The sequence below is a fragment of the Anser cygnoides genome, chromosome 10 (assembly GCF_040182565.1).
Source record: "Anser cygnoides isolate HZ-2024a breed goose chromosome 10, Taihu_goose_T2T_genome, whole genome shotgun sequence".
Taxonomy (NCBI): Eukaryota; Metazoa; Chordata; class Aves; order Anseriformes; family Anatidae; genus Anser; species Anser cygnoides.
In genome coordinates, this window is record NC_089882.1 from 8,170,986 (window position 1) to 8,197,242 (window position 26,257).

The 26,257-nt window shown below is 38.8% G+C and overlaps 1 protein-coding gene across 1 annotated transcript in view; it reads right to left on the bottom strand.

Moving 5' to 3' along the window:
- TAFA1 (TAFA chemokine like family member 1) overlaps positions 1–26,257 on the bottom strand; it is a 313,943-nt gene that overhangs the window by 286,024 nt on the left and 1,662 nt on the right. Inside the window, exon 3 of the mRNA XM_048074312.2 lies at positions 25,038–25,112. The gene's annotated coding sequence lies outside the window, so the exon portion shown is untranslated. The remainder of the gene's footprint in view (positions 1–25,037; positions 25,113–26,257) is intronic.

Sequence of the window (26,257 nt, forward strand, 5' to 3'; positions counted from 1 at the left end):
GAAGAGGCAGGCACTTGGGACCCAAGGAGGTGACATTAATGTTCAACATCTCGAAAACAGCAGCATATCAAATTATTGATGCAACGCATTTGACGACTGTCTTTAAGAGGCAGGGGCATAGGCTGTCTAGACATGATCAGATATCAAGGTCTACGAGTTTTGCAATCTGATCATTTTGTTTCCCTTTTACCAAGGTAAAGAGGCGCCTGTCAGTATTTGACAGGCTGCAGACACAATGATTACAACAACAGTAAGAATTACTGCTCTCTGTAGTACTATCATCCTCTGAATAACTTTGTTGGAGGAACTCGGTTGCAGTTTGTTTATTTGTTTGTTCAGTGGTTTGTTTTTTTTTTTGTCTCTTATGGAGAGTAATGTCTGCATATTCTGTGACCCTTTGTTGCAGCTCTATTAGACAGGGTTTTATATACAGATCCCAAATTGATCACGAACCACAGTGGAGACACTAAATGGCAACATCTGTAGAAGCTGAATAGAAATATATTCCAGATCAGGCAAGTAGTCCTTTTTTGATTTGGACATAGTGGATAAAATCTGACTTAACTCTTCACATGCCCTGAAAATTTCTCCCAGCTTCCCATCTCATGATTGTTTAACAGGCTGCAGGCCCAATGATTATAAAAATAACTGCCATTTTTAGCTGTAGCCTCTGATAATAGATTTCCACTATATATTTAACATATGCCAACAGCAATTTTAGGAAGTGCTGTGTGCTTGTTTTTTAATTATAATTCAACATATCTGTCAACGTTGCTTTTTTCCCAGGCTCCATGGTTGTGTTTTTGTCAACAGAAAATGGCAATATTTTCCTCTAACAGAAAATTCAAGGTCAAATCAAAGTTGAAATATACAGAAAGCACAGGGTACCAGAAACTAGGATTAGAGCATTTGGTTTAGGTTTTCCTTTGTACCAGATTGTGTGGACAGCCCTTGCTAAAGTACACGTAAGAACAAATTCCCAACTTGGTATTAGTGTTTAATTTGATTTAAACAATGATGCTGATGTCATTTGGGTGAATGCCTATGAGAAAAATAGGATAAGACAGCTACTTAATAGGAGATTAAGTGATTCTATGTGGAATGTCACAATTGTAGTTTAAAGAAATAGAACATGTTCTGATTCCTGAAACTGAAACTGTCAACTCTGTACTATGTCCATAATTTTGTTTCATATTGTCATCTCCAAGTTTTCAAATGTTTCTTGAGTAACACCATCATATGATGCTGCGTTACGACAGTTAAGCCTCTGGGTTAGAACACCATGTCTGCATCAAGTCATCCTGTTTCATACCCTGATGTTAGATCACATGGAGAATTTTCAAAGGCATTAAAATCACACTGCACACAACTGCTATTAATCATCTCTATTTACTGGATTTCTAACTCCCGTCTCTGTGAAGACTGATCTTCCTAATGGTGAATCAATTTCCATATTGCAGAAATGATACTGTTGCCTGTCATCAAGAGGCCTTTACACAACTGGTCAGTAGCCATTGTTCATAGCAGCCAGTGCAAGCTTCCAGCAGAAACTCAGAAAATTAATATGAATGGGCTTTGCATAGCTCGCTATAAAATGTGTTTCCCATTCTCAAGGAGACTTTAGGGGTTACCAAGGGAGTTAGTGCTTTGCTTTGCAAAACCAGTACCCTGCTGTGTTGAGAATTAGATGCACATACAGTAGCAAAACGTTCTTGCTATTACGAAGTTACCTATATAGATAGATCAGAAAACATCTTATTGTCCCATTTCAGGGCAAGGAAATCAAGGCCATTGTCTGAAAACTGCAGCAGAAGCAGGAAGTAAATCCACGTCTCCTAAATGTGCACAAGTCATTTTTCTTTTGCATGAAGTCAGTGAAGGAAAGATAAGGAATAGCTGTGAAGACTGCAAATATTTAGGCACCCATGGTAGCACTGAGGATAACCAGCGGGTGTTCTATAATTAACCTTCACATTTAGGCCAAAGGCAGCAGCTGTGAGAGCTGTACCCCTTGAAACCCATGCACTGATCCTGAGTCCTGTTGCTCAAGTTCTGAAATATGATGTGGTCACCCTTCCTGCACTGTCTATGATCTCAAGTTCTAAATCTCCACAGCTGTCATTTCTCTTAAGGACACATCCCTTCAGACATTTAGGTGCTTAAAGGTGCAATGCGCTGTGTCTGATCAGGAGCAGTGGTGAATCCACAACTCACCCCCAGTTACTGCATGATGGCCTGGCTCACACAGAGGCGTAGATGTCAGCTGTGCCTTTGCTGGGACTTAAGAGGTTGAAGCAACAAACCACCCGAGTGATGGAAAGGTTCAGGGACCCAAACTGGATCTAGTTCCAACTAATGCCCTGGCCACGTGGACTGCAGATGGAGGGGCTGCAGCATGTAAGGCCTTGATACACTACTCTCCTCCCACTTTGCCAAATAACCCTTATGATGTTGACATGGCTATGGGCACTCACAGGGTCCATAACAGCGCCTAAACCACTGAGAGATGAAAGACAAACTTGTGAATCTTGATGCTTATTTCATTTTATTAAACTTTTGTCTGCACATCTGAAGTCCCAAATGATTTTGAATTCTGCCACTCAAAATGAAGTGCTTTTTAACCAGCCTTTATGTGGCTGGGATTCCTACCTAGCCAAAGGTCAGCCATGTCAGTGTCCGCTCTACGTCTCCCCTTCTAACTCCATAACCTTGATTCACTATGGACTTCTGATACCTCCTGAACTCTTGATCTGTATTATGAATAATGACAGATAAGCAGATAACATTGTCAGGCTGCCCTACATCCATCGCCAGAATGGGGTGAACTTTTGCTTATGTCAGTTGAAACACTTAATGGAAAAAGAGCCTTTTGTTCCTGCAGAAGACTTCATCTATTAACCCCTTTTTACTGAAAAAAAAAAGGCATGTCTAACCCCAAACGGGAGGGCTTATCATACAAAGTTTACAAGACAGAGATAAAGGAGTCATTATTTTAAAAGTTAGTTAATAGCATTGCACACAATTGACCAGAAATGTCAATTGCTAGGGAGAAAGGGCACAGGATACTTTATGAAATCGCAACCGTTGCTCAGGGGCACTTATGTTTGAGTCTTTTTGACAACATCTACAACACTCTAATTGAACTGCCTGGGCATAGAGGAATTGCTTCTTGCTACTGCAAAATAGCTAGCAGAATTACAAAAATGGCGTATCAGAAAAATGTAGTGTATTTTCAAGCTTTTGAAATGTCACACTCCTGGGCACCAATTTATCTGAGTTACATTGCAACATTACAAATAGCCAGAAAGTCCTACAGGGCCATTTTTCACAATAAAAATACTTTCCTAACTGCTATTTTAGTTCAGTAATGATTGTATAGATCTGTTTATTATGCATTTATATTTTTCCCTAAATAATACCTTACTGTCGGCAACGTACTGAAGCAGAGGAAAGTGTGTAATACAAATGGGGCCAACCACTTGCTTCAGTGTAAAAATATTTCTGACTTTGTGCAAAAAAAAGGAGAGAAAAAAAATCGTAAGAAATCCATAAAGAAAACAAATAAATCCTTCAGCTATTTTTCTAATTTAATATTACTTCCACTTCTATCTGTTGTCTTCAGGATAATGGCCATTATGATCATAGTGAAAAGATTACATTGATTGCAGAGTGCCAGGGAAGCTAATATTAAAGGTCAATAAGGAAAAGTAGTACATCTCTCTGCTGGAGCTATGATTCAGCCTCTTGAGACCACTTCTTAAGATATTTCCATTGTTTTCTGTTCTATGTAGGAGCACAGATAAACTGCCACTTTTGTAAAAGCACAGCCAAAATTACAGGGAATCCAGCTTCTGAATGCTTGAATGCACCTGTGTTGTACAAGTTATACAGCATCAAAGAAACCATTAGGCATGGAAGTCCCAGTTCTTGGAGCCTTCCTTCATTAGCCCTGAGATAGCTGTTCTCGCTGATGGATGTCCTGCACCTGGCTAGGTTAGCTGGCTCTAAGGGCTGGAGTTGGGATTCCTAGCTCCAAGTGCATATGCTGTACTGCTAGAGCAAAAATGTAGTGCTCTGTACCTGACTAATCCTCATCCCTCCGTGGTTTATGCATCTCTTAGAGGGCAGCAGCATGACACGCCAAATGTACAGATCTGACTGTGACCACTGAATACATGTCCCTTCTGGCACCAACCAAGAGTAATACTGAAACACTTACACCTATGCATCTAGCGCATCATTTCCACTTGCACCTCTTCTGAAGTTATTGAGCAATAATTATTAATAGTAAATTAACATGCAATTGGCCACAGGTAAATAATAAGTACTCTTAACAAACGTTTGTGTGCCCCTCTTACTACTGAGAAAACTGTAACTCTGGAAAGCAAGGACTTGGTTTCAATGGGACCTCCATGGTCCCAAGTGCATCCTCTAACGTATGTGCACATCTCACACAGGTACTTTCCTAATCCCATGATTTACAAATGGGGTTGACTGAATCTAATACTCTATAGCTAGCTAGAAATGGATTTAAAGATTGATTTTCCTTGGTAATCACTGAAATTAGTTCCTAGATCTCACTTAGATAGTTCCAACCCAATCAAGAAATGGGATAAATTTAGCCTGTTATTTTCCTCTGACACCCAGTGGAGCCTGTTTTCATCCCAGTTCAGCTCAGTGTAAGCATCTACCTGAGATGCCTGTGTTATAAGGACAGTAATCCTACATCCCTAGAAAAAATGCTCTATCTCCAGATGGTGGTTTAGTCTGTCTTGGATCTGAATCATATCCAAAGAAGTTAGCATCTTTCAGTTGTCTACCAAAGTAGCCTAAAGGGAAGAAACATCTTAAATTCCACTTAAAATTAGAGGGTATGAATACCCACTATGTCCATGAGCCAAATTTCTCTGACAAAAGGAGTTTTGGGAAATCTCCCCGTTATGGCTCTAAGTGCCAGTAACTTCCTAACAGAAGGAGTTGTTAAAGAAACAGCTCTGCCACTTGAAAAAATGGTTGTTTTTTAAAGAATTAATTGCCACCAGCTTGCTTGGCAGTGAGAGCAATTGGAAATAGTTGGTGTGTTTCATGTAACAGCAAATGGAAGTGTTTTAGGACTCCTCGGTGTCACCCTCTGATGTCATGCAGAGGTGAGAAGAGACTAAAGATAAGTATTTTTTACACTGTAATAAAAAAAAAAAAAGTTTAAGTACTAATAACTATTGCTCATTCCGTTGGCAGAATTTTAATACAGCACCCTTTGTCTTTGATTTTTAGAAGCATGATACTACAACCTGGAGAAAACATTTATTCTTTATATGGACATAAAACAATTCCATGCAAATATTCTAAGCAGATGCCGCAGCACAGACTACTCTGCTGGCTGACTGTGTCTATAAACTGGACTCTTTAAAATAAAATCTGGGAAGCTTCTAGATTAATTAGCAAATAAAAAACATAGAAAGTAGTTCAGCCCACAGTTTTGTATGTGAGTAACATCCTCATTATAGTTTACTTTTATTTGTGCTTTTAAACTGTATTTTAGGAATGGTTTGAGGAATTGCAGATGTTGCTATATGGAAACAATGGGCTCAAGAGGAATCTTGGAATAATCAAAAGCAGAGTAGAAGCCACAAAGGCAGAATATGACTATTTTGAAGTGAAATATGTATGTGACTTGCACCATGTATAGAGGGGCTATCAGAAGTCATTAGTTTTCTAGCATATCTTTCTGAACTAACTTCTCTGTATTTATTTTTTTCTCAATGACTTATTCCCCCCTGTTTTGCAGGGGGTAATATCTCTGGGCAGCACAAAAGAAGCTGGTATAAGTTAGGATTCAGTGAGGACATGCAGAGATGAAGAGATGCTGACCCACAGGATTGTCTCATGGCTTTGAGCTTCAGAGCAGAACACTCAGATTACTCTGAAGGATGCTGAGGCTGATAGTCAGCAAATGCCAGCTGACTCTCCCTTGGGAAGCTGACTCTTGGGACAGTTAACATGCCTTGTTTTTGGTGTCTGCTTATGTCTAGGGACAATGTCTCAACCCTCAGAGGCAGTACCATGACTTTGTTCGAGTGATCACTTGACAAACAGGAAAAACTTTGAATGACTATGTGCTACTGAAGAAGCCCCAAATGAATTGCTTACAGTTTCTTGCCAGTTTACCTACTCAAATTGAGTCTTAGTATATGTCTACCAACACCAACAAGCTAATCCACCGAGGAGAACTGAAGATTAATTCCTGGTGATTTTTATCTCTTTGACTGTAGAAGACTTCTATAGAAGACCTTCATATGCTATACCAAAACCTCGGCCTACAAAAGTAGATTGCCAAAGGAGGACATGCAGCATAATGACACCTTCATAAAAAATCTTTCTTTGAAATAAAAAGAACAAGTTTAGACAGTCCAATGGTCTGTCCTAGTTAAATCAGTGTCAACCAAACATCTAGCCCATCTTTTGGGAAGTCGGAGTCAAGCAGGGCTATTACCGGGCATTAGAGGCTGTTTCTTTTTTTAATTTTTAACATAAATTTGAACATCTCCATTTTCATGCAACTCACAAATTACAGAAGATGAGCTAAGAAAATAAGTCAAGATACAGACTGCATACTTCACCTATCGTTTGATGGGAAAGACATCATTGTTTTTTTTATTAAACATAAATGCAATTAAAAACCAGTATGCAAGAACATAATAAAATCTGTGTAACCAGTCAATATTTTGTCAATGGTAATTGTAATTTGCAGGAAATCAGTAATAAAATGTTTGTTTTCAACATTATCTGTAAGATGATTTACAAGTTATGAAAATAAATCCATACGGCTGTGGGTCAGCAGATAAACATCCACAGGCAAAGTTCATGGGAAGGTGATCCAGCTTAGGCATTGAGCTGAGAAGTGTTATTCAGGGAAGATAAATTATAGTTTACTTCTTCAAGTCTCCAGCACATTGTGCAGAAATGAGTTTAGTTCCTTTGAGAATAGCTGTCATATCCAAGCAGGGAAGAATACCTTAATAGGATGTGCCCATTTCATAATGCATACAAGCGAGATGTCTCCAGAGGAGGGCGAGGAATTGTCTTATATTTAAAAGTTTCTGAGCACAAGGTTTGCTAGGAAAGTCGGCAATCAATTACAGAAACTAATCCACTCAGTGAATTACTAGTGTTTGTTAGTAAAGCACCACTGGTGTGACATAATTTCATTAACTATTACAATATGCACGCTACACTGTGCCCTAGTCTTCATTTTCTCTAGCAAGTATAGCAGCCAGTTTTTTTAAAGCCTGACATGAGTCAATGAGTGGCAACTAACCAAATCAAAGGAAACAAAAACACTAATCCTAAGGATTTTACTTCCAAAGGAATTTAAAGCAAAATGGTACCTATTAGTTGTAGTGCTTGACAGGAGCATGCACGAGAATAGCAAAAGGAGCCTATAGATTGAAACGGGGGACTTCCAAGCAGTTCTCCAAAATGCCTGAAAACATTTCCAAAAGGACAAAAGGATTTGTTTATGGTAAGAAAAGCAGTTGTTGATTTGTTGTTGTTGTTGTTGTTGTTGTTTTTTCCCAAATGTTGCTCAGGGTGGCAGGCAGGCATGGTGCCAGCTCACAGGGATGGGGCACAAAGCCAGACCAAGCAGCTCCAGTGTGGAGCAGCTCAGCTCAGGCTGAGACGGTGATCTGGACCTTCCCACTGCCTGGGTCAGTCTGAAATCAGAGTCCTTTCTCCAGACCTCTCCTGAGCTTGCATTGGCTGAATGAATTTTTTTGTTCTGAGCAGAAACGAGGGGGTGATTTGACATGCAAACAGCACAGCTCTGCAGCAGCAAGCACATGAAAGACGAGAGATATAGTGCTGTAAAGTAAGCACCAGAATTTGTTTTGCATTTTGAGCAAAGACATACCACCGAGTGTGCAGCTTTACAGCACTGGTCCAATGGACCAGATCTCCTGGGGAAGGGCCACAGAGATGGGAGAAACCACAGGGACTTAATAGGCAGGTTCCCCTCTTTGATTCCTTGATTCCTTCCCCACTCCTGCTTACCAGGCTGTGGGACCGACGGGCTGATAGAGCAGCGTTAACCTGCCATAACCACACTTAGTGCCAGAAGCACTTTCCAGACCTGCTGGGGTTGGGTTGTTCCTAGGCGACACATGAAACACGAGCGTGACATGTGCTCAGGACAGGCATGCGTTTAAATTCTGTGTCACAAACACCCCAAACCTACCCTAGAAAAGCAGCTTCTCTCTGTGACCACAGGTGGGCAGAACCCACTGTGGGGACATGTTGAAACTAAAGATACTGGAGCTTTGAAAATCTGCTGCCTGGGACTGGGCCACAAGCAGAGTGTGTCTGACAGAGAGGGAGGCAAGGATGGAGATAAACACTGTGGTGCCTTCTCTAATCATACAGCACCAAAAGACCAAAAGAGATGTCTGATTGCCTATGTGTAGAGCAGTGGCAAAGCACTGACCTCAACATGCCTCTCCCTTTTTTAGCCTCCTGTATACCCTCTAGAAGTTTACGCTGAGCTGCTTTAAATTGCTCAGATCCTTCCCCTGTAGTGTCCCGTTCCCCCCCCCCCATACACACACCCTGGCTGCAGTTACACCACCCATTGCAAAGACTTTGTAACGCCTCCAGCCATACTACGAGAGGAAGCAAATTATTACTTCCCCAGCACTTCAGCAGAGGAAGTACCGCTGGTTTCTCTGCGGGCGCTGCATATCTGTGCTCTCATTAAAGTTCCTGTAGAAATCTCACCCCGCTGAAGTCATCAGGAGGCTGGCACTGGATTACATCCTTTGCAAATGACTGCTACGCCCTTTGAAAACACTTGCTAATATCTCAGCATCCCCAAACTAGTAGAACCAAAGTTTTCTAGTTAGATTATCCCACAGATCACAGAGGTTTTAGTTTAAAAAAAAAAAAAAGGCTCCCCTCAAGGCTGAACTTCTGCCTCTGATGTCCCCAGTTCTGCAAGCTGACCAGTTCTTAACCCACGTGTTTTGGAGACACCAGACATTTTAAAACACTGGGAAACATGGTTGAAGTCTTGTGGAACCGGCTTCTTATCTGCAAGCACTGAACTATTTGAAAGAGAATATACTTTTCAAATGTGTGCAGCAGTGATTTGGCATCTTTATGTTAAAATTAACTAATTTTATGGTGCTACCTTCTGGCTGCTGCTCATGACAATTTAGAGTTTGCAGTTACAGCCCGTTATAAAAGGGAAGGGCTGTAAGAGGTTGTTAACAGCCTATTTAGGATATAAAGCATCATGCAGTACACAGATTTAAATTCAGGTGCAGTATAAGGTCAGCCTTGAATTGTATGTATAATATGTTTGTCAGGCACCCCATGTGTAAAACTGACAGCTCTAACCTAGTTGCCACGGGCTGTTTTATACAGTTGGGAATATTATGTCTTTTTGACTTCGGTGATGTACACTTGAAAAGAAAATTGTTTCATTTTGAGGAAACTTGGAAAGCAAAAGCCTATTGCAGTAATGAAGTACAACACACAGTTTCTAGCTAAAAAGGCTATTTGGAATTAATTAACATCAGCTCATGCCACAATTACATGCAATATATACACATTAACAATAATAATAAAAATGAAGCTTACATAATCCTGTTCTCTTTTTGTACAAATTTGACACGTGAAGCCTGTCTCTGCTCTGCTACATTGCAAATGTGAGCTGAATGCTTTGAGCACTCCAGACTCCAGTCAGTGCTCCCAGAGAGCAGAGCAGGGAGCCAGCAGTGCTCACAGCTCACTGCCTCCTGCAGTATTTGAACCTCGAGTTTTCTGCAGGATCCTGAAGTGCACACCATGCCATGATTAAGGGACTAATTTCCCACTGCTAACACTAAGACACCAGTTGTTTTTCCCTCCGCTCCACCATCTTGTAGAGGTGGTAAGCTGTGGTCCTATCTATTCCCAGTTCATCTTTTAGTAAGTGTTGTTGCGCCTGTTGCATACGCAGTCAGCTATAACGTGGATGGAATAATCCTGTCGTGGAAGGAAATATGAGCAGTCCACGGCAGGGGCAATGCTTCAGTCAAAATCATTTGAATTTAAACACCAGACCGCTTCTCACCTGCAGCATTCCTGCTTCTCAGAAAGAGAAGGATAACAGAAAGGGTAGATCAGAAGGAGTATGTTGATGAAGAAATTGAGGCACACAGTAGCACTGAAGCTTGCCAAAGTCATACCATGAATCTGGGATAAAATTGTTTCCTAATCTATGACCTCAGCTGAAAGCTCGCTCCCTTCCATCACATGCAACCACCAGACTGAAACAGAGGAGGGAACATTGTACAACAACTGCAGAAATGAAAAAAACATTGGCTCTGAAGAGATAAAGATTGGCCAGTGAGTCAGTGCTACGATACCATCTCTCCATTATGCCCTACAGCTTTCTTCCAGAGAACAACAATGCTGTTCCCCATCATTTCTCCCTCACTTTCTCAGAAGAAATGGATGGCGATTTATCAGGCCATTGCACACTGATATAAAAAGTCCAGCTCTTCACAGAGAGGTTTGAAGACACCAGAGTTTTTTATTAGCACTCTTGGGAGCCAGATTCTCAACGGGTGTAAAACAACACTCAGTAATGTCAAATGGAAACATCCTCATTTACATCACCTGTGGATTTTGCAGCTTTGTTTTTTATATAAGTGTTCTCAGGCTCTTTCAGTCACCTCCTTAAAAGGTGTGATTCAGACTGAATATTTATCATTCTTCTATATTTCTTATCTTCACTTTAAATTGGAATGGAACATAACAAGCTGCCTGCAGAGTAATCAATTGCTATAGTAAACATTACTTCAGCATACAATACGGTACTTATCTCTGTTCTCTTTAATTAAATCTGTGGTGTATGTTGGCATTTGTCTTTGCAGAGTAAGTGTTCTCACCAACCAGAAAGTTAACTCCAGTAATTAACTCTTTGGTTTTAGAACAAATTAGGTAGCAGGTTAAGTTAGCCTGATTTGCCTCGGGTGGTTTTTCTTGCTTCCCACATGACTGCAGAACAGTCATTTTTGCCCATCAGCACCTCAGATGTGTACAGTCTGCATTACTGATCTGAACGAGCAAAATTCAGCACTCACTTGTAATGACAGAAAAAATATACAATTTATAATAAATAAGAAAAACCACTTTTACAGGCCTTATTTACCTTCTAATGATGATGAATATTCCAAATCTAACATTTAACAGAATATATGAATTTTTAGGTTGGAAGGATCACAGGCAGGCACGATACTTTGTACCATTAGTCAAGGGCAGAAGTATGAACAAGACACTCATGCAATAGAAGTGAGACTGATGATTTCAAACATTTAGATGAACCAGTATTTGGATTTGCATTACTAACGTGCACAAATATATAAAACAAATATAAGTGTTAAATTTAAGGGTCATTTGTTCAGCTGGTCCAAATCGTTAAAGGTTCTGCTACATCAGAGAAAATGGTCAGACTTGTCAGCAAAGTGTCTTGACCTATGATCTGAAGAGAGGGAGGCAGTGTGCTGTCTGGGGAATGGCTCCAAGAAAAGCGTAGCAAAAAACAGGTTTTCCTACCATTGAGAAAGCACCTGTAAATGAATTTTAACTACACAGTCTGGCCATTAAACCCAGGGAATGCTTAGAAGTGAGGTGTCCAGACAGCACTACATAACGTACATAACAAATTTTCAGTGGAGGAGTCACCCTGCTCCAGTTCAGAGAAGCAGCCCAGAGGATGCAAAGCCACCCAGGAGCTGCACTGAAATCAGTGCAAATGAACAATGCCTCTAGCATTCATTCATCCAGGTTTAGGACCTTATTCTGCTCCCAAACAGATATGCAGGCCTTGGCTCAAAGTTATACTTGAAGCACAGTTTGTTTCTGAGCTCATGGCTTCAAATGCTGTGCTGGACTCTGAATACTCCAACCTTGTTGCTGACAAAGTCAGCAACAACACAGCACAGATTGTAAAACATCACCTGAATTTCTGTCAATGCACTTTGCAGATACGATGTTTTCCTCTTGCATAACATTCATAACAGTCCAGTCACTCTACAAAGTTAGTGCATATACTTGGTACAGAGACACGGAAAACATTCTGTCGTGTTCTGTGGTAGGGCCCATGGGCACTGATCTAATTTCCCCGCATCACAACAAGGCATCTGTAATATTGCAGCACAACCTACAACTGAGCTGGAGTTAGCGCAGCCACCATACTGCTGGTACAACCCTGTCATTTCAATTCTTCACGCTTTTTTCCCCAGGAAAGTCTCATCTCCCCAGTCTAATACTGTCAGTGAATAACCAGGAATAGTCTCAACAATGGAAAATCTAATGAAAGAAAAAGGAATGAACTGGAATAATGAAACCGAAGTTCACACTCCTGATCTAACCCCAAGTTGAAGGAGTGGGGCAAGAAGGGCATAACAGGGTCTTCTGATTTGTAATCTAAAGGAAAACCAGGAAGCCAAGCTGTACGATCTTTACAATGAAGTTGCTTAAAAATAATCACAGTGTGACCCAAAGTTTCAGGGTAATGAAACAGAAATGAAGAAAAGAGTGAAAATGTCTTTGGTTCAAATAGTCACAGCTATAATGAATTTATATTTGGTTGTGCATTTTTTGGTTTGCATTAAAATAATATTTCCTATAGAGTGCTACCATTTTAATTAAATAAATAAATATATAAATAATAAATAAACAAATAAAACAACTATCAGAAGTTTTGATGGAAAATTTTCAATCTTCTTCAGCATACATGGATTATGGCATGCTTGAGAATTGGCCCTAAAGAATTTGCTGGAATATTACAAAAATGAATAGCAAAGTCACACAGGACATCAGGAGTCTCTGCACATCTATTTTCCATATCAAATTCTACTGGAACTTTGATTTGTGCAAACCCATTACCTGTTCCTGGAATAGTGCCCATAAGAAAGAGATACTATAATTGATCAGCACAAGGTACAATGTGGTGGAACCTCCTTGGAAAAGCTTCATATATTGTAAAATCTCTTTCATTAAGCATCCCTCTGACCTGCCTTCTCTTTTTTGCTCCCCTTACTAAGAAATTTTAAAGGAGAAATAACAAGATCAGCCCCATCGAAAGCACATGAATGAAGGAACTTGCAGAAGGCAGTGCCACCTGTGCATACCAAATTGCATTTCCAAGCAATCTGCTCGGCCAGTAATGGAATGGAGAAGGGAATACAACCTCATACTATCTTCTCTTCAAGGACCTCAATGTGTTATAAAAGCATAAATTAATTAAACCTCGTAACACCTGTAAGAGGCGGGTAAAAGATCTGGGACTACTTTACCTGTCTTTGATCAGGAGCCACAGCAGCTGTTCAACAGTAGATTGCAGCATTATACATCCAAGAAGGAAAAGAAGGGAAAGAATTAATATGCCCAACAGAACATTGGAGGGAATTTAATTCAGATTGGTCCTGTATTCTTAAAAAAACTGATTCTAAAATCAATTAGGCCTTTGCGTGGAAGTATGTGTATTGCACCTGACTATTTTTTTCAGTTATCTCTGTGAGTTGCAAACCAGATTCTCATCTCAGCTACAGAAACACTTTACGGTGCAAGACCATGAGCTTTGCACAATAGAAATGATGATTGGTATATGCACGTTCAGGCGATCCCTGAGATTATTGTGTAAATAACCTTTACACAGATTTACTTCAGTAGTTAACGTTTTAAAATAGCCCAGAAAAACATGTAAACAAAATTAGACGTGTGTATGAATATTTAGTCTAACCTCAAACTATTATTGTTTGATGCATAAGATGAAAAATTATATGATCTCTTTCATAAAAAAAATATTTAATTGTAAACTGTAATGCACACATAAAAATATGTTTTTCAGCTGCCAAAAATATTCTCTAATGATGTTAAATAATATTCATTGTCATTTTCACTTAGTATATTAAACTAATAAATTTGGGGATGAAATATTGCATAATGCAAAAGGAAATATGTTTATTTTTCTAATAACTTCCATGTTTTTTAATCAGTTCAATGTGAATTCAATACAGCCAATCTTCTCTTGGTACTGCTTTCTGTATTGAAATCAATTCTTCAAAAGGGAAGGCAAGAAAAAAAAAAAAAAGAATAAATGTCTGGGTTGCAATCAATTGAAATAATTCGACCATCCACTCCCATTTCTGTGAAACAAAATGGCTGTGGGCTCTGCCTTCAGACTTGTGCAAAGGTAAAAGTTCTCTCCCATACAAAGCACTCAGAACTGATGTGGTGTTGCCATGAAGAATGTAATATTCTGGATCTGTCTCAAACAAGATTTTTCTATGATTTATTTTTTGACTGGAGCAGAGTTAGCATTTACTACTCTACAGAAATTGGCGTTCCATCCTTTTCTTGGTGCCTATATTCAAGCAGTATTTGACAGTTTACATCATCAGTTGATCCTATGATGTTTCTACCAGGGACAGGACATTAGCTCTTCCTTGCAAGAAAGAAAATGTGTCTGTTCTTTAAAACACATAACAGAAATAAAAGTACCAAAAGCACTATATGATCATCAGAGGAATGACATGAGTAGGAGCTCTGGAGGTGTAGGATACTAAGTGTAAGCCAGTGTGCTGTCTGCTTATTCTGCTAACTGAGGACAGGACATCACAGAAGAGTATTGATTCTCCTTTGATTCTTCCTGTCTCTCCCATTGTCTCAGCATGTTCCCATTCACCCAGAAAATGTAACTCCAGCAACAGGAACCTCACAGATGTCAGATCCAAAGCAAGAGGTAAAAGAATTAGCTCCATCAGATTTACACAAATGAAGATTCCCTCTAGCACAAGGTGTATTCTCCAGGTGTCAGTCTGGCCAGTTAAGTTCATTTCATACTGACTGAACTTAATGGACTAGAAAATCTATATTCAGTATAAGCAATTCTTATTCAAATCTAGAAGGCAAAAATAATTTCTTCTCCCTTTTTGAAGCCAACAACAAAATTCCCATGAGTTTTCTTGCAAACTGGCAACAGCCCTGAAAGCTTCTTTCCCAGTGTGTTGCCACTTTTTCCACTTGAGAGATTGTAAACAATTTCTGAAAAATAATATAAAAGTATTATAAACAAAACCACTCTCACTTCCTCTCCAGTATGCCATTACAGCCAAAAACAGGGCATTTAGGGACTTTCTGCACCTTCTTTCATGGAGTCCTGAATTTATTCTCTTCTTGTTCTCTTCAAATCCATTAGCAAGTCAAGAGTTAGCCATGCCAGATGTTCATCTATGATTTGCTACCTGAAAGCATCTGAAGCCCAGAGTGAAAGCCCTGGATCAAGCATTCTTGGCTGAAGTAACTTGCCTGGGGAACAAGCCATCCACCTTGGGAAAGCTTTCCTACGAATAATGGAAAAGATCGAGTGACTAAAAACCTGATCACCTAGCAGTAATCACTACCAGAAAAGTGCAAAAACCACCATGAAGATCGGAAGAAGCTTCCAAACACTGCATGCACTGGCTCAGAAACATTCAGCTATTGCAAGGTTTAGGTGCTATTTTCAATACCCTTAGTCAGGGAGGCTGCATGAAGCATCACAAAACAGAAACAGTTGCAAGGAAGAGGGAAAGACACACACACACACACCACAAAACAGGCAGAAACACAAGAGCTCGTGCTGTGTCGGGTTCAAGTGATTAATACTACTTGCCTGAAATGCTGAAATATCACCTTTAATAAAGGAAGCATCCCTGAGAGAGTTTGTCTTCAGACTCTCTGTTTACTGATTAGCGTTCAATTTCTTCTATGCATTGCAGGCATTTTTGACATTTGCAGTATCTGAAAGTTAGTTTCACTCGTAGTCTTCACTTGAAGGCATCCTCACCGCTGAGAGTTTTTCAGAGAAACAGCAACCTCTCCCCTCATCCAGAAGTGTGATTTTGAATGGAGTGCAGTTAGATGATTTCAGCTGAACGGGTGTCTTTTAGACGTAGACTCTTACATCTTTTACACTGAGTTCTTAATTTCTTTTTGTGATAGCAGAGGCCTGAGTCTATTTATTCAATTACCATGTGTCTGAGCCTACAGGCTTTGCATACTTCTGCCTAGCTAAAATAACTCGCTCCACTGCTGAAATCTAATTGAAAGAGTTCTGTGCAGTCCCATTATGAATTATTCTGTGTTATGCTCGGAAGGCTAGAGGTTGTGAAAGTAGTTATATCAGCAAAGCTGGCATCTGATTTCATTAGCTTACACTGTAATTGCTTTACATATGATGGGCCTGATACCACGACTCCTCTTCAGAGAAAATGCCCGCTGTCTCAGAGCTGTCAGTTCTACTTTGGGAGCTTATGACTCTGTGATCCTGCACTTCATTCTTCTCACCAGACACAGAGGTACTACAATGAGTATCTGGCTGCCAAGAATATCCCAAGCAGTCAGTATGGGACAAAGAACATGGAAATGCTATATGTATGTCTTAGGGGAAAAATGCTTCTACCAGTCAGCCCTAGACTAGTCAAGAATTGGCCTAGTCCATTTTGGACTGCTCTTAATCATTACAGTCCTTTCATTTCTTTGGACTCCCATGAAGGGAATCTAGGTATGACACGCAGGCAACGTTAGAATGAGTGGAGATCATTTTGCCCAGGAGAAACACTGTTGTCCTAAGACCTATTCGCACTGAACAGCAGTGCTCCAGGTAAAGCAATGCCACTCCATCTTCATAACACTACATGGTGGCAGATAACAATAACAGCTCTAAAAGCACGACATGTGGGTCAGTGCTGGTACATGAGCACTGACACGGTAAAAGTGTTTCCAACACTAGGAAATGATGAAGGCAGTATTAATGGCTCTTTTCCCCTCCTTTCTTTGAGTCTTGATATCAATCGCTTTAGTACCCAAATAGCTGATCAACACGTTTTGTCTCTCCTGCAGTGAGAAAGCTGAGTGGAAATGGGATCTTCTGTCTCTGCCACTCACAGAACGAAGGATGTCATATACCAGTCATTAAGTTTTACCTAGATTTATGGCATGTGTTTGCCATGCAAAATAAAGACATTAGCCACAAAGATTCTGTGATTTATTACCTGAAGAGCTGATGCATCGCTAAAGAAAAGAAAACTGTGAAGGAATAATAAAGGAGAGAGGTAAGAATGGGCAGTGGCAAGGTGGCAAATGTTTCCTTTCTTTGCCTGCAGTAATTATGTTTCATAATCCATGCACCTCTTTTAGCTCAAGGATTTCCGCAGGCAATCTCAAATTATAGCTGGAAGGCACATTATTCTACCAGTTTATTAACACTGCTTTCCAGTTCAATGTAATATTTGCAACTGTCTTTTCCTGCTTTTAAATTCACCGAGCTCCTGCAGCCAGCATATCATGAAGAAGAATACACTGACCATTTCTAGAAAAGTTGTGAACTTTAATCCTCTCTTTGTTTCCACAGTTCAGGATATCACTGTGTTACTTCTTTTGGATCTTCGGAAGATGGGCACCAGGCTATTCACATGCCACTGACTGAGCTAAAGCCGGCATAGCTCCTGGGGATCTAGACCACTAGACCATAACACCAATACTAAGAATCACAGTGAAAATAACTATCAAACACCTCCCAACAAATCAAACCAAATCCTCTCAAACTCATGGGATACAAATAGTGTGATTTTCCAAAATACACTGCATTCTGAATGAAGTATCCAACTCCTTTTAAGAAAGTATACATGCAAGTATAAAGTTACTGACACCTTTAGTAGGTTGTTACTCAGTTTCCCCTGTCTTCTATTGAATGCGTAAATCATGAATGTTTTTCAGAGAACAGCTATAAAACAGTTTGTCATAAACCAGCTACCTTGCTGCAGGACACGGGGTGCTTACAGCACATACTCCACAAAAAGGCTCTGTAGCTGTAGCATTAGCATACCCGATTACAATATTTAACATTGCTTCTGTTGTGGGGGAGAAAGACACCAGTACAGTTAGAGTACATGTTATTTGATGTTATGTACTGGTGGAATACTACTTTAATTTATACAAAGATGCCAGCTATCCTACAACTATTCAGCTTTTTTGTCATGCTTTACTATGCAGTTTTATGATAGCAAATTCTTCTGAAACACATAAAATAATTAAGCTAGTCAAGCTCCCATCAAAAACACATTCTAATGGCGTATAAATTACTGACTGATCTTCGGGAAGAAGGCATAATTACATACACAATGCAATATTTCCAATGAAATCTTAGACCAGAATTGAGACAAGTAAATTTTCAAGGCATTTGACCATCAAGTCCAGAATGTGTAAGCATGAACCAAAAAAAAATAACCTAGACGTAGCTCAACAGCAAAATAAACAGACAAACAAAAAATAGCATTTACATTTGCACAGATGGAATGTATAATTTCATTACATGAGGAAGGTTTACAAAAGTACTTCTTTATGACAATGAGATACATCTTTGCCACGAAGTTCTTTGCAAGGAAAATGGATCACAAAAATGTCCCCACATTGTGTGGACAACGGAGTGAGATGAAATGATGCTGAGCAATCTATTATAATCAGTTCAGTGATGGAGCTGCAAATCACATCTTAAGGTGGAAGGAAACTGAAACAGCCTGTGACAAACCTAGGTAACTGGTAGCATTTGTTAGGTAAATAGAATCAAGTGACAACAGACAACAAGCCAGGCTGTCTGGACAAAGTTCTAGCACTGAAGTTTTGGATGATGGGGAAAAAAACCCACTGATATTGTTTAACGCTTTTTTTTTTTTTCAAGAACCATCGACATGTTACTAGGGAATGTCAGCAAATAATGAAATGATAAAATTATTATTGCAAAAAGATGTTATGCAAAAGAGGGTTGCTATGAATATTCTCTGAAGCATTTGCAAGTGACCTTTCTATGCTGTTTTAGTTGCAGAATGCATTTCGGACACAGATCTGTGGCAAGCAGATTTTACTAAGAATATTATGATTGCCAGAAAGACTGTTGGTCTGAGAATTGCATATGACTTTGCTTGACTGGTGACACTGGGGTAACACATCTAAGATGTAGAGTATTCCTCACAAATTCATTGAATATGAAAATGACAAAAAGCTAGTCCTTGAAAAATAATTGTAGAAGGAAATTATGGCAGTTCACAGATATCTCCTGAGCAGAAAATATCAGTTCACTACATTGTTAATTTAGTGTTCACCAAAAGTTACTTAGCTCAGTAAAATCACATACAATCCCTGTATTAGTTGTAAGCTATATGTAACTAAAAAGTTTCAACAAATGTAGAAAGAGTGTACTTTTCTTCATATTTTTGTGGACTTCATACATATTATATATGTCTATTTACTTTAGCTTGAGTAGGTCTAGCCTATTGCTTCTGCCATTAGACTACACCATACCTTTCCTTCTTAAAATAGAAAAAAATAAATACATAAATAAAATATCTGGGAAATTCAAATCTTGATCCTAGCTAAAAAAAAAAAAAAAAAAAAAAAAAAAAAAAACAGGCCCTGTGGGGCAAGTACCAGCAGCATCCTATCAACTGATGGCAATAACTGGAGTAAGTTATTGCCTTCCTGAGTAAGGAAAAGATGCCTTATTCCAGAAAGATACTTTGCTGTATAGCAAGTCATTGATAGCAATACCATCAACTACAGTAATACCAGAATTTAGCAGAATATTGATCTGCAGGATCTGAAAGCACTCTTAAGACAGTTGGCCATCTAGATATAAAGTAATAGTAAATGAAAAAATATGTTCTTTGCACCTTAGTACACATTGCTGTTGAATTTTTCCACATCCCAGAGGTTGGTTTTGTTGTTGTTGTTTGTTTGTTTGTTTTTAACAGAGCTTATGTAGTTTATTGTGGCACTAATACAACCAGTGAAAAAAAGAAAAATATCTTCTGTGTCACTCAAATGCAATCAGATTTGCTCTAAGAAAGAGTACTGTTCCAGCCTCTATCCCCAGTGTTAAGATTCAGGACTGCCTCTCAGGTTTGCTTATCTGATAAAAAGCCTCTTCATCTGGAGTCTGATATTAATGCATAAATCCTAGAAATGTGTCCAGAAAAGTTCACACTATTCAACTAAAAACATTAAACAGAACACGAAGGGAGGATAATCCTTTCAGAATAAAATATGACTTCTATGTTTCCTTTGGAAAGAGTAACAACAGACCACAATCTCAAGGGAAAGTGGGGAAATTGTAAGTTCTCCAAGGAATAAACAAGAAAACTGAAAACTTTAAAGATTAATGGTATTTGAATAAAAAGGTTTTAGCAAATTAAATATTCACAACAATTCTACTTCTTATTTAGGCCTCAATATTGTATGTTAGACTCTAGTACAGAGATAAACAAGCAATGAACTGGAGACCTCTGGACCTAAATATATCAGCTATTTCTGCTTGAGTTTAATGACCAACCCTGGAGCTAAAAGCGGTAACAGCATATCATCTGTGGATTGGGACCTGAGAGGATAAGGAAAAGGTACTGACTACTAGCCAATAAACACTTAATCATGTCTATCCATCTCTCTTAGGGTTTTATACTGCCGTCCATCACTGTACTATCTGAGTGCCTTCATGTAAAATCAATAGCAATAGTGAAATCCCTGGAGGATGTCACAGAAACTCTAGCACATCTTCTCTTTCTGGGTCAAACTTTGTGTTTGCATAGCCATATAGTCATGCTCTTTGATTTTAATGAGACTATTCATGACTGCTATGTTAAGGAAACTTCCTATAATGATACAAACATTAAACTATTCCTCCAAATATTGTTGTTAACAAGAAGGAACAGGTTCAGATACTACTTTTTTTTTTTTCTTAAAATTTGCAAAACTAGCCCAAAATATAACTCATGAACTCATGAAACACTGTTTCTGAGTTCGCCAAGAACTATTAATTCTTTCCTAAAAGCTCTGCTTGATTTTCAAATGAGGCTGAAATGGAATTCATCACTGATTTGAACCAAATGCTTATCAATGTTTCTACACAATGTCAATATTTAAAGTAGTTCTGTTGCACCTATGCAGAAACATATGCCATATATTTGGATACATTTTTTAACTTGGTTTAAACATTTGATGAACAAGTGATTTCATAGTTTGCCTATCAGCTGCACCCTCTTCATCATTTATTATCAAAAAAGGGAAGAGACAGATCTAAAAATACTCCCTAGAAGGGCTGCCTCATTTCATAGAGGAAGCAATTTACTGTCTCTCCCATTTACATCCTTTGTCAGTGCTAATCCTGTATCATTGTACCTAAATGATGCTACTATCATCTACTGTCATACTGATGTCTGCACTCCATTGCTCAGCATGCTCAACACATCACGTCAGTTATGAACAGGTGTACTTACATACACATATAGACTCAGCCTCATTTAATATCCCATGTCAGTCTGAGGTTCCGTTATGGGTAACTCCTAACAATATTATATTTAAATACAGTTCTGATTTTCTTCACCACGCAACAAGTATAATGGTATTTCATTTCTCTAAGTCCACAAATATTTCTCTAAGTCCACAAAAGGGAGGGCAAATAAATATTCCAATAAAGTTTGTACATACTTCCCCCTCTCTTTTCAGTTCACTGACAGATGGCAGCAAAGAGCTCCTACGTTTCAGAGCTGCCACAGTTTCATACGTGCATTTTGTGAACACATGAGCTAGGTATCTTTTCAGATGGATGACCAAAAGATCCATTAACAACTAAAAGTTTTCTTCATGAGACAGGGTTTTGTCTCTTGCTACTACCACATTCAAGGATCAGTTTAATATGATCATTGATATATTAAAAATCAAAACAAAACCACCCTCATGAGCTGCCTGAGCCTATGTGGCCTGTTGGACTGGCATGCTGAGGGGCAGGCTGGTGTCAGTGGTAATGGTACCCAAGGAAAAGCTGTGGTAGCATCACATGGAGTTGCCTTTGATGCCTGTAAAACAAGGGATAATGTACAGGTGGGTTGTCCAATGAGTCATCCCAGATCTTAACACAACAGCCACAAATCCAACCTTACTCTTAATATTCTCTACACTACCATATGCTGCATACAGGGGAACCACAGTTTCAGTGACAACAAACAACAAGGCTTGAGACAAGAAATGGGCTAGAGTATAGGGCATCCCAGCTTCCTACTGCCCAGTTTCAAAACATATGACAGCTCAGAAGGTTGAACAAAATTCATTTCTCTACCTGATTGTACAGTTCAAAATTGAAACAACAGTTGCTTGAGTTCAGAAGTATTCCCTTAGTGACCTCCTTTTTTTCCTCCCAAAGACTGTTGTTTTCTTGCAATTAAATGTCCAGACTAAAAATAAACTGGGCTTAATTTCCAATTACATCAGGAAGAAAAAAGTAACTGAATTTCATTTTATTGCCATGAAATTAGATTTTCATTAATATTAAAGTTAAAATGTAATATGTAGATCACTGAGGCAGCAGAAAGCTCATAGCCAAAAGAAATGGGAGCGTATACTGTAAATAACTACAGTTATGTACATTATTTCAAGAATAATCCAATAGAGCCTAAGTAGATGAATAATATTAGAAGAATGAACAGAAACTATTTAAAACTCATGGTCCCCAAGCAAAAAGTCCATGTCCTTAAAGTTTAGAACAAAAGCCCCCAGCTTAAGGTTTTTGAGGCCATTGCTTCAAACCTGTCCAATATGCAACCTCTCCTTTTGTAGATGCTCCTCAGCTATTAGGAGAGAGCTAGTCCTTACAGAATCCTATTATCGTGAAGTCATTGGATACTAAAAAAATAAATAAGGCTTGAGGTTGCTGCCATTTCAGAGTCTGCAAAGGCATATGAGATTTACACACAGGCATCCTACAAAGACAGCATGGATGCAAGGCGACTTATCTGAGCATCTGCCTTTCCTGGGGCTGGTCAGTTAAGTTACCAGCAGACATGAGCAGTCCTTCTTGTACTGCTGCACTGAAGCAGAGGGAAACCTTTCTTCAGCACTCATTACAGTAAATTCTGCTAGTAAGTTACTGGATAGGAACTGAGTTCATAAACCACACAGACTTAGTTTTGTTAGTTTTATGGTATGTACAATTGAACGGGTACGGTTTCTCTAATCATATAAGTCTGTATTGCAGATATTTTCTGGATGCTTGCATGGGAAACTGGCATATTACATTTTAGTTTCCTAGGCACAGAGGAATGCTGAATATGGTTGGAGGAATCTTTAATAGGTTCATGTCTTAAAATTGCCTCTAACACATAATAGTACTTCAAGCCCTGGACTCGGTAGGTCAGGTTGATGTTTGGACATGATATTGAAAGTCTTTTTCAACCCAGATGATTCTATAATCCCATGATTCCTCACCTTGCTTTTTCCTTCCTTTGGGGAAAATGAAAAAGGACGGCTCCTCCTTTTATGCAATGGTTTCTAGCCCTCCTCCCCATTAGCTCCCAAAATAGAGCTATGTCTGCCTATTTTTTTTTCTCTGCTAACGATCAAGCTTCTTCCTAGAAAATTCTTGATAAACTTTTCCTTACAAAATGTTTCAAAAGTGCAGAAAGAATGTCAGAAAACAGTAAAAACATGACAGCATATCCTCTTCTCCCCCAGCCCTCACCTTATAATCTCTGTAATTAGAAAGCAATTGTATTGCTTTTTGTTTTTCTCAGACTTTCCGGAATAATTCAACTTTCAGCAAAAAACATATCTGGAAATACTTCTATGTTCTAAACATAGAAATAAAAATGTTCTAATGAAAGTTAAGTTGCACTCTTACCTACAGCATTCCCTACTGTGAAGGTTACTGTTTAAAAAGCCTGTTTATACTGCACCATCTGTTTGGCTTCTTTAAACTCACTTTATTCTTTATTGTGTGCTGTAATTAATGAGGCTTTCTGTATTATTACCATAATAGCTGATGTTTTCCTTTATAAATGAGAAGCAATAGCTCCCTGATGAAAATTTCAGCTTACTTCGACAAATGATGGGAATTGCCTTAAGATAGGACCTTTTTTGTTTAGGTGTCATGGTATCTGAGCAGAAATCTTAGCAATACCGCAGACCACTTGCCTAGAGACACCATGAGAATTAAGTTATAGATGGGCTGGATAAAGTTAGGATGGCAACCTTGTCTGTAAAGGAAGGTTGCCGTATATGACTACTGCACTGTTTGGCAGATAACAAATGGAATGAGACAAAATAAGTCATCACCAAACCTCTCTGTGAGCTTTTGCTTCATCTTTGTTAAGTGGCTTTGAAATACATCACAAAGATAAGGCCATGATTCTAATGCCTTTTTGACTAGGATGACAGTTGCTGCATGCTCTTACCCCCTCCTTTTTTATTATTTTTCTAAAGTTGCAGACCATTTTATCTTCCTAGGGTACGACTGAATGTTTTAGATATACAAAACCAGCATTCTTTGTAAGAAAGGCACAGATTGAATAGCAAACACGAGCACTGGTTCAGTTTCACATAGCCAAGGGAGGAAAAGTGCCACACAACATAAAACAATCGCTGGCTTTCAGTTCATCAATAAGCATGCTGCCTTAAAAGGGAGAGCCCTCTCCTTTTCATTGACTTCGACTTCGTCTCTTTTCTTTAACTTTCATCTGTGATAAGCACCCTTCACTCAGCAGATCACAGCTGTACATATAAGACTTTTGAACTTGCCATTTAGTCTTGGCTAAGGCCTAAGACATAATCAGCCAAGGCTTAAATGACCTCTGATAGTTGCCTCTCAAAAACTTAACAGCCTACCTTCAAAAACACATTTTTCCATCTGCCCATCAAGAAAAATGACTTCTGATGGTCTACACTCACTGTTCATCAAGGGCTGATTTTCTCATTTGGGTGGAGTTTTATGGAGCTGATTCTCAGTCTCTCAGCCCTTAGGTTTACTATGTATTACTTATCGACAGACATGTTCAGTCTGACAGCACAGATGCAACAGGGCAGGGATGGGCTACATTAACAATTCTATGCAACTTGATCAGTGTTATATGCAATTAATCTGCACATTTGCTAGTGATCTGTGGAAAATTAGGTGTACTGAAACTTACAGTTTTGAATAGGAGTTGTACTTGATGATCCTTATGGGTCCCTTCCGACTCAGGTTATTCTATGATTCTATGATTCTACGAATAAGCAGGAAGAAAATGGAGGAATTAGAGAGGAAAATACTGCAGACTTCTTTATGTCATAAAAAACAATAGAAGAAAAATCTTTTATCCCATTTTAGCATATTTTCTATGCTAAATAGATAAATACAAATATTCTGTCAATAGAGGTCTGCATTTTATATATATATATGTACACACACACACATATATATATCTTTTGTTCTTTATATGATGCCAGAAGTCTTTGGTTTACTGCTCTCACTGGTCTGAAAAGAATGAGAGACTTCTGCAGGACACAGCAGAAAAAGGTCTCTATAACGTGCAGTGCTACTGCCTAAGTCTGTGCTTCTAATGTAAGACAGCGTGAGCCCAGCTGCTCTTTATGTTTAGAGATGAGAGTTAACATAAACTCACTGCTATTCTCCAGAAACTCTGAACATGGGACAAATCCCTTCCCAAGCCTGTTCTTTGACTGTGTATTGACTAAAGCTCATACTCATATGCTGTATCACAAAATTATACTTAGCATTAAAGCTAACTGATTAATTCATAACAATTATTGCCTAAAAAATTCCTCTCTTCTTCACAGAACACTGATGTATTTTGCAAATTCCTCAGTTATTTGTTCTTCTGAAGTAATGAATTGACTGTAATCATTTTCAGTTTTACAGGGGGAAATAGTTGTGTTTTCAGCTGAAATGTAGCAGTCAGTTGCATGTGCCTTACAAATCATGGTCATTGGTATTTCTTTCTTTTCTTTTCTTTTCTTTTTTTTTTTTTTTTTCTTCTTCTCCTGGCTGGCAATACAATATGGGATTATTGAAGGAAATACAAACTGTTGACTATACCCAAATTCCACTAGAATTTGGGAGAGTATTCATTGGCAACATTTTTTTTCAGTTAAAAATAACACCTGATAATTTGGGTATTCCTACTGATAAAACTACATTATGCACTTGCATTGATTTCTGCTGGTTAACTAGTATTAGTAAGTTCAGTATTTTGTATAGAACTGAACCATAAGCCACAGAAACTGTAATAACTACTTTCCCAGAAACAATAAGATGTTGGCATTTCTCTCTTCAACTTTGTCATTTGTTGGAAATCTTACTCTAAATTTCATTGCATAAACCACATGTAGCCTGGAGAAACAAACAGAT